At 38.4% G+C, this 14,238-nt stretch overlaps 1 pseudogene; it reads left to right on the top strand.

Annotated features, from left to right (window-relative positions):
- Positions 1 to 5: 5 nt before the first annotated feature.
- On the top strand, positions 6 to 9,676 carry LOC141513286 (lysosomal-associated transmembrane protein 4B-like; annotated as a pseudogene).
- The last annotated feature ends 4,562 nt before the right edge of the window (positions 9,677 to 14,238 follow it).

Below are 14,238 nucleotides of genomic sequence, written 5' to 3'. Positions count from 1 at the left end.
GCGACGTCGCCGGGACATCCGGGGCAGAGCCTGAGGAGAAGACGGCTGACTCGGCGCTGTGCGCGCATGCGCGGCTCCCGCCACGTGGGACGAAGCGTGGCCGGAAGTGGACCGCCCCCAGGTAGCTCCAGAGATGAATAGCGGCGTTTCCTCCGGCACTCTGCGGGCAGGGTCGGCAGTGACGCCACCCCTCACGTAGCCCGGCCCGCGGTGCCCGGCAAGGGTGGCATGTCGCTTAATTCAAAACAGGTTTGTGTTCCTCTCCTCCACCCGGCCGGGGGTTCCCCGCCCCCACCCTCCGTCCTGTACCCCAAAGCCCGGGTCGTGCAGATGCTCAGAGCAGCAACCCAAACACCTCGGGAAGGAGGGAGGACCCAGGCTCAGAGTCACCCCGAGAAGCCCCTCCCTCAGCTTCCCTGTCTGGCAATCACTCCCCTCTCAGCGCCAAATCTTGGATCCTCAGGACCCCCCAGTTTAGCCCCAACTGATTTCACAGCTCAATCGATTCCATATTACTTGACTTTATTCCACCTTTATTTACTTGCGTTTCGACTCTGCAACGCCGTTGTGTGGAATAAGAATCCGCATTTTAAAAATATGTAAACTTTACTCCTTTGAGCAAAAAGGAAAGCTTATTTTGGCTTTTCCCAGAAAAGGGCACCCCCAAGTCTCACAAAGGCCGTGAAGATCAAGGCAAGCAAGACTATATGGCCTAGCGTGATTTCCCCCCCTCCCTAGCCCCCCTCTCTTCCAACCTGATTGGTTAAGGTTTTCAGAGTTACAATCTTTACTCGAAAAAATCAACCCAGCAACAAAGAATAAAAGGTTTTTGTAAAATATTACCTCACCATCCAGATGGCGGGGGGTATCACAATATTTCTAACGACCTTCTGTTAAATGAATTAATGTCTGAGTATGCAAGGTCTTCTTAGTTTAGTACTTATCAAACAAGAGAAGGCAGGCTACTGTTCTCACAGTCCATTATCAAACAGGTGGCTAACTGAGACTGCAAGGCCTCTTCTTTGGAAGTTTTCCACTGTTTCACTCCCTAACAGAATCAATGCAAGGTCTTTGTGGAAATAGTCCAGTTTCAACTCCCTAGCAGAATCAGGAAGATGTCTGACTGGCAATGCAAGGCCTCTCTCCCTCCCTTTCCTAAGAATAGTCAAAGAGTAATAGTCTGTCTTTGTTTTAATGATTTTTAACCCTGAGAGGACTTCACTAAGAATATTAACTCTTAAGAAGGAATATTCCACTCAATCCCTCCTCTTTTCTTCTAAATAAATATACCTATATATTTTGACATCTGAAGTCCTCTCACACTATCCTTGATACCCTCTCAAGTCCTATACTCTCTCTTCCTGTCTACTTGGAACCCATCTTCTTTTTTGGAACCCTGACCAAACAACCCATACACATAAGTTAGATGCAAGGGAGGAAGATGAACTCATCTAGTTTCCTCTCTTTTCCCCTGGAGGTATTCAATATCTTTCTGTAGCTGCAGGATCCATTCCAATCTCCAATTGAGATGACTTGCTGAGATCTCCTCTGGTAAAGGAACTTAACACAACATATTATCAGACAGATTCATATTTTCATCATCAGACCATAAAGTTCTAAAGCTATTAAAATTCACATTCACATTGAGATACATACTTTACTTTAACCAAAATACAACTTCCATAATTGTTTACTTCACAAGTGAATGTGTTGGAAATTATCAAGTTACTTGAGCTTATACCATTTACATTAGATGACCATCTTTGTACAAAGAGTGTCCAGCAAGTGACATACAAATAGCCTTAATCTCTTGCTCTTCATATAATAACTCAAATATCCTTAACTGTAATAAATAATCCTTTCTTCCCAAAAATGTTTCTTAACTAAACTATAGGTGATTCCTCTCCTGATTTACTCAACTGACTTACATTCCCTTCTCAAAATAGACCTTGAAACTGCTACTGCACAGGAGTATATCTTGAGATTATATAACCTTCTTTATTCTTCCTACTTAAATATCCTTTCCCTATCACAAAATAAAAGAATCTTAATTCTTCTCAAAACATATAGCTAACAGCAGAAGTTAAAACCACATGCTGACTTGTCTAGCAATTAACTTCCACTTGACCTAAAATTTCTATGTCAGATTGACTTTAATGATTTAATGATTTATGATTATAAAGATCTGGGACATCAAAGGAAAATTCCTTTATAGATATAATTTTGAGTGTCAGTTTCCAGGCAGAGGTCACATGGATAGTCAAATGCCCTAAGTCAAATATTAGATTTATCTGGTGGGACATTATTCAACTGTCACATTTGGGGAAGTCAAGTTAAAAGGGTCCAACCTCAGGTCACACTGAAAAGTCGCCCTTTGGCTTTTTCTTCCCAATACACCTGTCACCTGTATAGTGTCCAAACCTCCTTCAGGCTTCCAGACTTCGAGAGAGCATTGAAATCAACAGCACTTCCTTTGCAGATCACATCTGATGTTAGACATAAAACAAAAGCCAATTAATAAGTCCCATGTTCTAAAACAGTAATTCCATCTAATTAGATCTCCAAATGAATTCACTTCCCAAGGACTAAATGCTAATTCTAATCTGGATGGGGGGGGGCTCACAATCAGTCCCCTTCCCTACACATATATCACCTATATCTACTCTGAGTGTCCCTGTCATCAGAATACAAAAAATAAAGTGACTTTCTAAACATTCAAAAAGCAGTCATCTGGAGTATCTGGAGTATCCTTGACATACCAAAAAAAAAAAAAAAACTTAGTCACAAATATGTTTCATAATTCAACTAGAAGGTCTATCCTCCTAGTGGCACTAACTTCTAATCTGCAGACCCACATCCCTTTGTCTGAAATCATATCTGTTTTATTACTGGACAAAGATGGTGTATTAGAGGCCTCTTGGCTAGCCTGCTGTAATACAAAACACCCCTTTGACTAGGAGATTATTCTAAGAATTCTCACATAACAATTAGCCAGAGACTGTCACAAAAAATAGCACAATTATTATTATCATTATTTTCTTTCCCATGTTGTTTAGGTGCTTTTAATTCAAAGCAAACAATCACAACTTTGAGATTATAAATATAAATATTTACACACATAAATTACCACAAAAATTCCAATTTATATATATATATATATATATATATATATATATATATATATAAAATTGTCAAGTTCTTTGCAAACAATTTTCTATAATAAACCTGTCTAATTATTAGCTATGTTTGGAATACAAATTATTTTTCAGAATTCATTCAACCCATTAGAATATCTTTAAATTTAATAAAACAGTAATAAGTGTAACACATTAAGAAATCAATTTCACAAAACAATCTTTCTATTATTACATTTATACCTGGACCTGTAGTTCTAGAGCAAGGTCCAACACATCATTTAAAAATTTCAGGGAACCCAGAGGGTCTTTGATAACTTCCCTCATTATTCCCACAAAGCAGTCAATCATTAATTCCAGGTCTGACCACATTACTAAATCACTTGTTTGATAACTCTCTTCAACATCTTATTCATTGATAAGTCATCTAATTAGGATCTAATCATTTTCCAAAGCCCCACACATTTACACAGCATTATTGGAAAGGGTATCTTGCAGTTACACTATCTTTCTGAATCTGCATTTAACATGGGGGAAGAAATCTGCAATTTTACTTCTTTAAAATTTAAACATGCATGAAACAAAGTTTTCATGATGACATCTTATTCTCTTAAAGCAAAACAAAACAACAGGTTTTCTTAAAGTTAACCTTATAATTAAGTAGCTTTTACACACAAACCTCTTCTAAATTTGTGCTTTATAAGCTTATTTATCTCTTCTTCCAATACACTTCTATTTTCAAAACACAGAAAATAAGATTCTCCATGAATTTCAGTCTTACACATGATAATTTCATTTTTTACCCATGCTAGTGTTACATTTACATATATAATTTCTTCATCTTAAATAAGACTTCCATTCATTGTTCATTATTGTAATACAATTTTAAATTCCCCCCCAAAAAGTTGTTTAAATCTATTCTTTTACAAAGTTTACCAATTCACTATATATTTCAATTTCATCTATTTTCTCTTTACTCCCTAGAATTTTGCAATATAGAGAAAATCTTAAAACCAGTTGTTGCTAAAAATCCCTTTTTATGATTACAAGATTTTCTTAATACTTCTCTCAAATTCCAAAAGTCATATTCAAAATAACCTTAAATCATTTTCTTTTTCAAAGCTAAAAAATATGTTGGAAATTCTTTTTTATCTTTATCAGTGCAATACTAACTTCTCAATGCTTTAACTTATAAGAGTTTTCTATCCTTACTGACCAACATTTCTTCATCTTAAAACATTTTATGTTCTGGGAATTGGAGATTCCCCTCAATTTGAGATATTAAAGTAATATATATTAATTCTGTACCTTTACTATTTATCAGTACTCATTCACTCCAGTTTTTTTTTTTGTTTTTTTTTTTAGGATTTTGCAAGGCAAATGGGGTTAAGTGGCTTGCCCAAGACCACACAGCTAGGTAATTATTAAGTGTCTGAGTCTGGATTTGAACCCAGGTACTCCTGACTCCAGGGCTGGTGCTTTATCCACTGCGCCACCTAGCTGCCCCTAGATTTTTTTTCCAAGTACATGAATCATAACTCCAAACATGTTTTGAATTGGTCTTTCCCGATTCCCTTTGTTTAGTAATTCTAAAGCTTGATGAAGATAACTCACAGTCTATCCTGACTGTCAGCTTCCACCAAGGTCATTCCGTCCATATCTATTACAGCATTTCAATTAATTCTTTTTCTTCCTATGACTGGAGGAGCCATAAAACATTAAAAAAAAAAAACCTTAATTGAATTTGAAATCACCTCCCAAAGGCCCCAAAATCCCAAAATCAATCCTTTTAACTTATACAATATCAAATCTACTCAAATCTTGTTTACATGCTTTAACCAATTTCCATACTTAGCAAATGATTAAAAAAACTCAATTGTTTCTATGCCTTGATTCTCTTCCTAGTACTTTAAGAACTTCTTAATATTCTGTTCCACTGGAGTCCTGCAGCATCTGCAGCCTGAGACCTCTCTGGGCTTGGCAGAGCCCGGGATTCAGCCAGGGAGCCGGCAGGCTGGCAGGGGAGGGGGCGCTCCCTAGAGTCCCAGCAGCTGGAAGTGGCTGGGCTGGGCCGGGAGCTCTCCAGTAAAGTTGGGCACGTGTTTGCAGGAACTCCAGGCGGACGGAACAGCCACGGTGGGCAAGGCTGCAGCGACCCCCGCACGGGTCCCAGAGAGCCCGGAGGGGTTCCCTGAGATGAAGATGAGCGCGCCCTGGACCCGCTTCTACTCCAACAGCTGCTGCCTGTGCTGCCATGTCCACACTGGCACCATCCTGTTTGGCATCTGGTACTTGATCATCAATGCCGTGGTACTTCTCATCCTATTAAACACCATGGCAGATCCAGATCGGTATCACTTAACCAATTCTGAACTAGGGGCTGACTTTGAATTCATGGATGATGCCAACTTGTGCATTGCAACTGCAATCTCCTTTCTCATGATCTTGATCTGTGCAATGGCAACATATGGTGCATACAAGCAACATGCAGCCTGGATCATCCCGTTCTTCTGCTACTAGATTTTTGATTTGCCCTTAACTTGCTGGTGGCAATCAGTGTACTTGTTTATCCAAATTCAATCCAGGAATATATAAGACAGCTGCCTCCTCAGTTTCCATACAAGGAAGATATCATATCAGTGAATCCTACCTGTCTAGTCCTTATTATTCTCCTCTTTATCAGCATTGTCTTGGCTTTTAAGGGTTACCTGATTAGCTGTGTCTGGAACTGTTACCGCTACATCAATGGCCGAAACTCTTCTGATATTCTGGTTTATATAACCACCAATGATACTACGGTGCTGTTACCACCCTGTGATGATACCACTACAGCCTCAACTGCAATGGGTGTAGGGGTAGGGGCAGGCATGGGTATGGGGATGGGTGCTGGTGCGAGTGGAGGTGATGCTGCAAGTAAAGAACCCCCACCACCTTATGTATCTGCCTGAGCCAAAAGGTGGCTTGACGTTGGAAACAACAGCTTTCCTCAGACATGTGAGCAATAGAATATTCAGATATGTGCCCCCTATGATTGCCCATCTGTCTGTCTTCTGTGGATCTCTTGTTATTTTCAAACCCTGATATGTTAAAAATTTATAAACAATAATTTTTAAAATGTGCTTCAGTTATATCTTCTACCTGGGCTGCAGAATTTTTACATTTGTGTTAAGCCAAAAGTAGGTTCATTTGAAAGAATTCCTTACATTCAACATTTGGGAAAAACTAGGCCTTGAGTCTGAAAACAGTCTTATTTGGTGCCCATGAAAATTTCTAAAATAGATAGAGGTGAGAAATATTCTTCATCTTTGGGACCTTTAAGTTTTGAAAATATATAGAATAAAATTAGGGACAAAAAAGGGTTTTCACTTCCTCTCAACAGTTCTTGAGTTCTGTAGGCCTGATGCTTGCTAAAGTATCTCACTTTTTATTTTGGGGAATGGGATAGACCTTTCAACTATCACAGCATTCACCTGATAATCCTTTGTATGATTTAGAAGTCAATAGTTTCCATGCTCCAATTATGTCTGCTGCCTACTGGGCAAAAGTTACTCTTGTCTTTAAACTCACTCAATCTATAATTCCATCAGGAGGAGTTCTCTGCAGAAAAATGAGCTGCTGATACTGGTCTAATTAAGCCATGGACTTGAAAGAAGACTGGAGCTAACCAATCTTCTTTCATTGACCCTCAACCATCCTACCACTAGAAATATATTCAAGTCATAGTTCCATTCTCTAATTGAACTTCCATAGAGGTTTGATATTTAAGATGCAAAATCAAGAGTGTTTAGAATTTCAAATCACTTCCTCAGTTCTTCTTTCCCTCAAGAGACCCTGACTGGGTCTAAAACATATACAATAGAACTGGTAATTTTTGCGCAGAGTAAGCTTGTAATTTCCCACATTACCTAGGGAAGAAGGCAGAGAGTCCCTACAGTGTTTTCTAAGGCAGTTTTCTCACCTGTAAAATGAGAGAATGTTGAACTATATGTCTAACATGGCTTATGTTCTCAAGTCTATATGATTTTGATTTCTCAAACCATAACACTACTGTTATATCTTCGACCACCATTATTTTCTATCTTCTCTGACACTGAGTCCCTCACTAAAGCTGTAGGTTTCATGTGTTATATTATTCTTGAACAGACCTAGCAGAATATGATCTGCTCCCTGCTCTCTCTGCCTCTTCCTCCTTTCATAACCTCCTATAACATACCCTGAACTCTATCCATCTTGATTTCATGACTCTACCCTCTTCTGGGGCATCCCCAAACAGCTTCATTCATTTTACTATTTCTGATGGTAAAGTGATAGACAGAAAAGTAGGAAACCCTTGGGTTCCATTAGAATGGGCCAGGTAGGAAGGAGGGTAGGAAAGAACAGGGAAAGAATGAGAGTACATATCTACATAGGTGGGTGAGGTGTAGGCACTAGTGAAGGGTCAATGCCATCTGAGTCTGGTTTGTTCTAGAGCATGGTTGTATGACTTGTTTGGGCATTAACATATTTTTAGTTGACTTGATTTATATTGAGCAAGTCCTGTTTTACAAAACTATTTTCAAATTAAGGGGAACTTGATGGGAGAAAAGAACCATCATCTTATTCAAGAGCAAGACTGGAAGAGATTGCAGAAGGTCCTTAATAAGGACAAATAAGTTGGTAAATTGATGGAAGAAAGGTTTTCTGGGCAGAGGAGGTCTATGGAAGTTGGAAGAGTGATAGAGTTGTTCAACTCAAGAGAAAAAAAGAAACTCGAGAGTGAAAGACAACTGCTCCTGGGAGTTGAAGGCAGTAGACATTTTTTCCTGAAGTTGGGGAAGGAAATGGATGTGAGGAACAGTATCCAGAGAGTGAGATGAGGCAGAGAGAGGAGCAGGTCACCCAGGAAATGTTTGGTGGGTTGCAGGTCAAAAGTTTGCTCTCAGAAGTCTGGTGAAAGCCAGTTCCTAACTCTTCCTTGCCTCTTCCAGTTAGGGTGAGGTCCTGTTGCTTGATCTCACTCATTAAGACTACCCCAGGTCACTCAAGGAGGTTGTCTAGCCCAGTCTCTGAGGCACATAGTTAGTAAAACATATACCTTCAAACTTAGGCAGCAAGATTTGCTCTACCTCTCTCTGCCCAGCAAGTGTTACTCCCTCTTTGCTTTTCTGCTTGTTGACCCTCTGAAATGTAATGCAAACCCCAAATTCCTCTGGGGAGATGAATACAGCACTTTTCTTCCTGGTTATTAACTTCCTAAAGAACTGAAGAACTTTGATACATTCATTTGTTTGAAAGTCAGCAACTCCACTATTTGTTCATTGGTAAATATAATCTATTTGAAGGCTTCCTGCAATGAAAAGTGCTATGTCCTCACGTCTAAGAAAATAGCCTTTGGAACTTCTGAGAATGCTGCCCCATGGACCACCCCCTTTCCTGAGAATTGTCATGTAAATGCTACACAATTTCCATGTGAATAAGAAGTATCATGTTTATTCCATGCTATGTGTTTAAGAAAAAAAAATTCAGAGAAAATCAAAATCTGCTAATCCGAGCTCTAGGGGAGACTGAACAGACATTTGAAGCCATTATTTCTAACTCCTGCCAGTGACCTACTCTCCTCTCCAGCATTTTCTCATCTGTTTTGTATATGGTGTGCATTGGGGTCTAAATGTAGCCGTAATAAGCAAGAGACTTTGCTGTGGAGAATGTTTATCCCTTTGAATCAGCCTATTTTTTTTTTATTAGTGTCACTCATTATTACTTTCTATAAATATTCCCTAAATTCCACAGCTTCTAGCTTCTAGACTCACACAAAGTTAGATTGTAGAAAAGAAAGATTTGTAAGGGAATTCTACCCATTTTTGAAGAAGGCACAAATATATATATATAAAATTAAATGTGCAACTAAGTGGCACAGTGGATAGAGCACTGGCCCAGGAGGACCTGAGTTCAAATCTGAGCTCAGACAATAATAACTTAACTGTGTGACCTTGAGCAAGTCACTTAATCCCACTGCCTTTCAAAAAAAAAAAAACAACCAATGTATCCCTCACCTCCCAGAGGATAACAAAACAGTTTAGATGCTGAGTGAAGTGAGCAGAACCAGGAGAACACTACACATTTACAGGAACATTGTGTGATAATCAACTATGATGAATGTAGCCCTTCTCAGCAGTTCAATGAAAAAACACAATTCTAAAGGTCTTGTGATAGAAAATACCATCCACATCCAGAGAAGGAACTATGGAATCTGAATGCAAACCAAAGCTTACTTTTTTCAATTTTTAATATTTGTTTTATGCTTTATTTTTCCCTCTCATGTTTTCCCTTTTTTCTTTATTTTTCCTTTACAAAATGACTAATATGTTTAGCATAGTTATATTCATATATAACCTATATCAGATTACTCATTGTCAAGGGGAGGGGAGAGGGAAAGGAAGAAGGGAGAATGTAAAATTCAAAACCTTACAGAAAAATGAATGTTGAAAACTCTCTTTGCATGTAATTGGAAAAGTAAATAAATGAATTTATTAAAAATTTTTAAAAAGCAACAATTTAAAAAAATATTCTGTTCCACTATTCTTTTTTTTATTAACTTTTTAACTGTAGTTATTACTGTTCTGAACTAGCTGTATAAACCACAGGCATGATTCCATTTCCAGAAAACATTTTCCATTCAAAGGATTTAACACTTCTTGATTTTAACTGGTAAAACCTTTGAGAAGGCAAACAGGTACTTTAAAAAAAATCTCACAGCCTAATTGGAATATTACCTGCTCTCTTCAGATAGAATAAATCACATAACTTTTCTCATAAGGAGGCAGGTCTAAAATCTTTCTTGGGAGCTCTTCTGTTCTTAGGTCCCCACCTTGATAACTAACATTACCAGAATCTCAAAACTATAATGTTGCCATATCATTCTGGTAAAATAATAACTATTTAGTTTCCCTTTCTGTGTAACCAGATTATATACTTCAGAATTAACTTTACTCTCTTGACTCCCTGGGATTTACTTTTCCTGAAATCTTTTTCCAATTAAAATAACATTTCTTTTTATGATTTTTTTAACATATTTAGTAATTTTCATTGTTGCCTGTCTCTTTAACTTCAAAATAAGGTCCTTCTTTCTCGGATAATTCCCTTTTTGCTCCCATTTCTCTCCCAAGGTTGAGAGATAACAAACCAAAAAAAAAAAAAAAAACCAGGCAAGTGTCTGGGAGAAAAGCAGCAGGGAGGGGGAGAAGGAGAAAGCATTCTAGCAACAGAATCACAGTGAAAAAGTGGGAAGAGAAAGTCAACAGCATTTGATCATTTTCTGCATTTTTCCCCCTGATATTTTAGTTCCTTCTTCCAATTACTAAATTGAAGTCCCAAGGCACTATGTCCTGGCACTTCAGGGAGGGATTACAATTTACTGCTGCAGCCATGCTTTAAATTTGACCCTCCCATTTTTTCCCCTCGGCCTAATGCTGTCTCTTGGACTTTCTCCTAGGAAGATTTTACTTTGTTTATACCCCAGAGCATCAGCCAGCACTTCCAGACCCTTCACCTGTGCCCTTCATCCCCTAACTGCATGGGCTACTGGGATCTCTCCCCGCAGGCCATCCCACGATTCTGGCACAAAACTGCCTGAATTGGCCCTTCGGCCTAGCATGGCTTGAGCTTGGCAATTTAATTGCGTGGAAGTATTTCCCCCCCGGCCCTTTTTTCTGTCCCAAATTAATGGGAGGATGAAGGGCGGGTCACCTAGGAAGGCTCCTGGACACAAACTTATGGACCCTTGGCGTCTGCTTATCATAGCAATATCTAAATAAACTTTTTCTCCCTAAATTCTTCTGGATCAGAGTTGATCTTTTCAAGGAATCCTTTCACATTTGCTTGAACCTCTGAAACCTTTAACCAGACACATTTTCTGGCAACAGAATGAAACTCAAATTGAACAGGGCCACAGAACCATAAATAAGGACCCCTGCCAGTCCCATACTTACTTAGAAAACTACATGTTAAGATAATAAAAATGATTTTGTCAAATCAAAATTACATTTTCATCTGGTATGGATTTGTCCTAGCCATTTGGCACATATTTGATGCCTAAGGTATTTCCACTTTTCTGATTCTTATAATTCTCAGAAATCATAGAATTCACCCAAATTCATTGGGGACAGTAGAAATTATCTAACCACTTCTCTTTATAGATGAGGAAACTGAGGCCCTGAGAAGTGGCTCCTCAAGGGAATGGAAGCTCAAGTTTACTTGGCTACTAAGTTGGAAACCTTGGATTCAAACCCAGGTTCCTATGATACCAAAGTCTCTTTCCACTAGATCACACTGATACTTGTATTAGATGTTCTCTCAGCTTTTATTCCTTTTCCTAAAAATGCTTGTTTCCTTCTTTTTCTTAAGCTTGATCCTATTTAGTTCAAGAGTCTACTCCAAAATTGTAATTCAAATCTACAGCATCGTTTACTGTCACATTCCTTGTCCCCTTATTATACCCCAATTTACTACACCCCATCTATGGACCACTCCTACACTTTGTCTCTTCCACTCCTACCCATGTGCTGCTCAACAGGAGGAGGAAATCAGGCAAACTAGCTGAGTCAGTTAGTCTTCTACCTCTCCCCATTTATTTGTTCTTTCCAGACCCCTTACAGACACACCCAAGTTATCTACCATCCTTTTAAAAATCTTACTAGATACTACCATTCCCTCTATTATCCTCCATCTCTCCTTCCTTTGTTAAACTCCTAATGAAAGCTACCTATACTCATTTCCCTCATTTCTGCTACTCTTACGAGCTTTTCCAAACCTGTCTTCTGGCCTCCTTTTTTCACTTCATCACCTTCTAAAGATCCTTTCCTCTTAGGGTTTTCATGACACTGCTTTCTCTTGATGTCCTTACCTTTCTGACCATTCCTTAATCTTTTTCTGGATCATCATTCATATCATGACTTCTACCTGTAGGTGTAACCCTAAGATTCTATCCCAGGCCATCTTGTCATAATAAAATGCATAACAAATAGCTTTTATGTAATTAAGGTTTAAAAAGTACCTTACAAATATTCTCATTCTCACAAACACCCTAGAAGACAGGTGCTATAAACGAGGACACTGAGATAGGTGGGTTAAATGATTTGCTCAGCCATTGTATGAGGCCACATTTGAACTCAGATCTTCATAACTCCATGCCAACTAGCTTTCATTATCTATTCTCTCAATTAATTTCATTGGTTCTCATAGAGCAAATTACCATCTCTATGCAACTAACTCCCAAACCTATACATCCAGGTTATTTCTCTTGTGTTCTAGTCCTCTATCATCAACTATCTATCTACTAGAAATTTTCAACTAGATGTCCCATAGAAATTTCAAATTCAAAAATTGAACTCATTTTTCTCCCCAATCAACTTATCATTTTTCTGTTGGGAGCCAGGGTCTCTAAGCTGTTTGACAGTTGCAGCAAGAAGACTCAAGGCAGTGACACTGCCTGATGGAACAACATTTCCTTCTTCAATATATATAGGGATTTCATGCGTAGCAATATTTATAGGTTTATTATTGATTACAGTATTTACTCACCCTAATACTGGAATGACTATAAAGGAAGGATTTCAGAAAAATTCCTTGAATAAAACAGATTGTAAACTCTGTCTAAATTTAACAGGACTGCCTCTCCCTGAGGCATACAAAAGGCTTCAACATTATGAAATCTCTGGTAAACCCAGCACTGGGAATTCCAAGGAGATACCAGAATATATACAGGGAAAACAGATACGAGATGGGTCAGATAGAATTCCAGGGAAATTAATAGTTTTGCCCCCCTTATCATACACAGGAATATATGAAAAAGATGGTGAGAAAATAGTACAGGTGACTGATATGTGAACTCCAGCAGCCTTAGTTTCATGGGAAAGAATAAAAAAGTCACAGAAACTGTGGCTTCTACCAACTAGGGCAGAAAGAAAAAATTGGTTATTGTAAGAGTTAACGGATGGGTGGACAAGCATAAAGACCCTCACTGCAGACTGTTAAGGAAGTGTTATCAAAAAACATTACTTACACAAAAAAATATAAAAAACTTTCCATTAAAAGAATTGCTTAATTAATAACCCTAAATGAATTAACAATTATACAATGTAGTAATAAATATGGTAACAGACAGGTTAAGGTCATAGTGGTCCGAGTAGGGATAAGAAATTAACTATATAATTATTATTTAAACTTGTAATCACATGATTAAAACTTGTAAACATATGAACTATATGATTGATGATGAAAATTGCACACTCTTGTAACCAAGGAAATGATCTCAGCTGGCTTGCTTGCTTGAAACATACATGATTCTGAAACTATAAAATCCAAGCAGCTGACAAGTCAACCTGCTCCTGCCTATACCCACTTGTTGACTCAACTCATTTCACCAACTATCCCTCCTGTCAGGTTCCAAGAACCCCAGAGGCTGGACCCCATTTTTCCTCACCTTGAGTTTCAACTTTAGAATTGTCCTTGACATCTGACACTTTCCCAAATCACATATTCAAACTGTTGCCAAATCTTGAATTCTTCCTCATATTCATCTTTTATTTACTCAACCACAGCCACTCCCACATGGTTCAAGCCTTCATCATCTCTTACTTGGGACTATTGCAATCCTAATTGTGCTTCCTGTTTTAAATATCTTCCCCACTAAATCAATAGTTATGAGGGAAATATTCCATATCCTTTAAAGCAAGCACTATGGAAATGAAGTTGATATCATTCAGTAGTTCCTAACTCTGGTCATTGCCTCTTCTTCTGTGGAAGTAAAAAACTTGCTCTCCCTTTTGATATTTGTATAATATATAAAGATTCTTCATTACTGCTATTCATCCACTTGTTAACTCGCAGTGCAAAGAGACTCATGCCCCTCTTAAACGGCCTCATCATTCCATCCATGGTAAACACATGGAACAATTGATTTAGAGCTCAAAGGTACTTTTGAGGCCAAGGTAAGTCCAACCCCTCATTTTACAGATGAAACTGAGACCCAAAGAGGTTAGTGACTTGATCAGTGTCATATTTTGTTGAGGACTGAAATCCAGATATTTCTGACTCCCAAGTCCAGAGGTCATTTACTACATACCTT

The sequence above is a fragment of the Macrotis lagotis genome, chromosome 2, assembly GCF_037893015.1.
Source record: "Macrotis lagotis isolate mMagLag1 chromosome 2, bilby.v1.9.chrom.fasta, whole genome shotgun sequence".
NCBI lineage: Eukaryota > Metazoa > Chordata > Mammalia > Peramelemorphia > Peramelidae > Macrotis > Macrotis lagotis.
The sequence above is the reverse complement of the archived record's forward strand: the minus strand, read 5'-3'. Positions and strand labels throughout refer to the sequence as shown.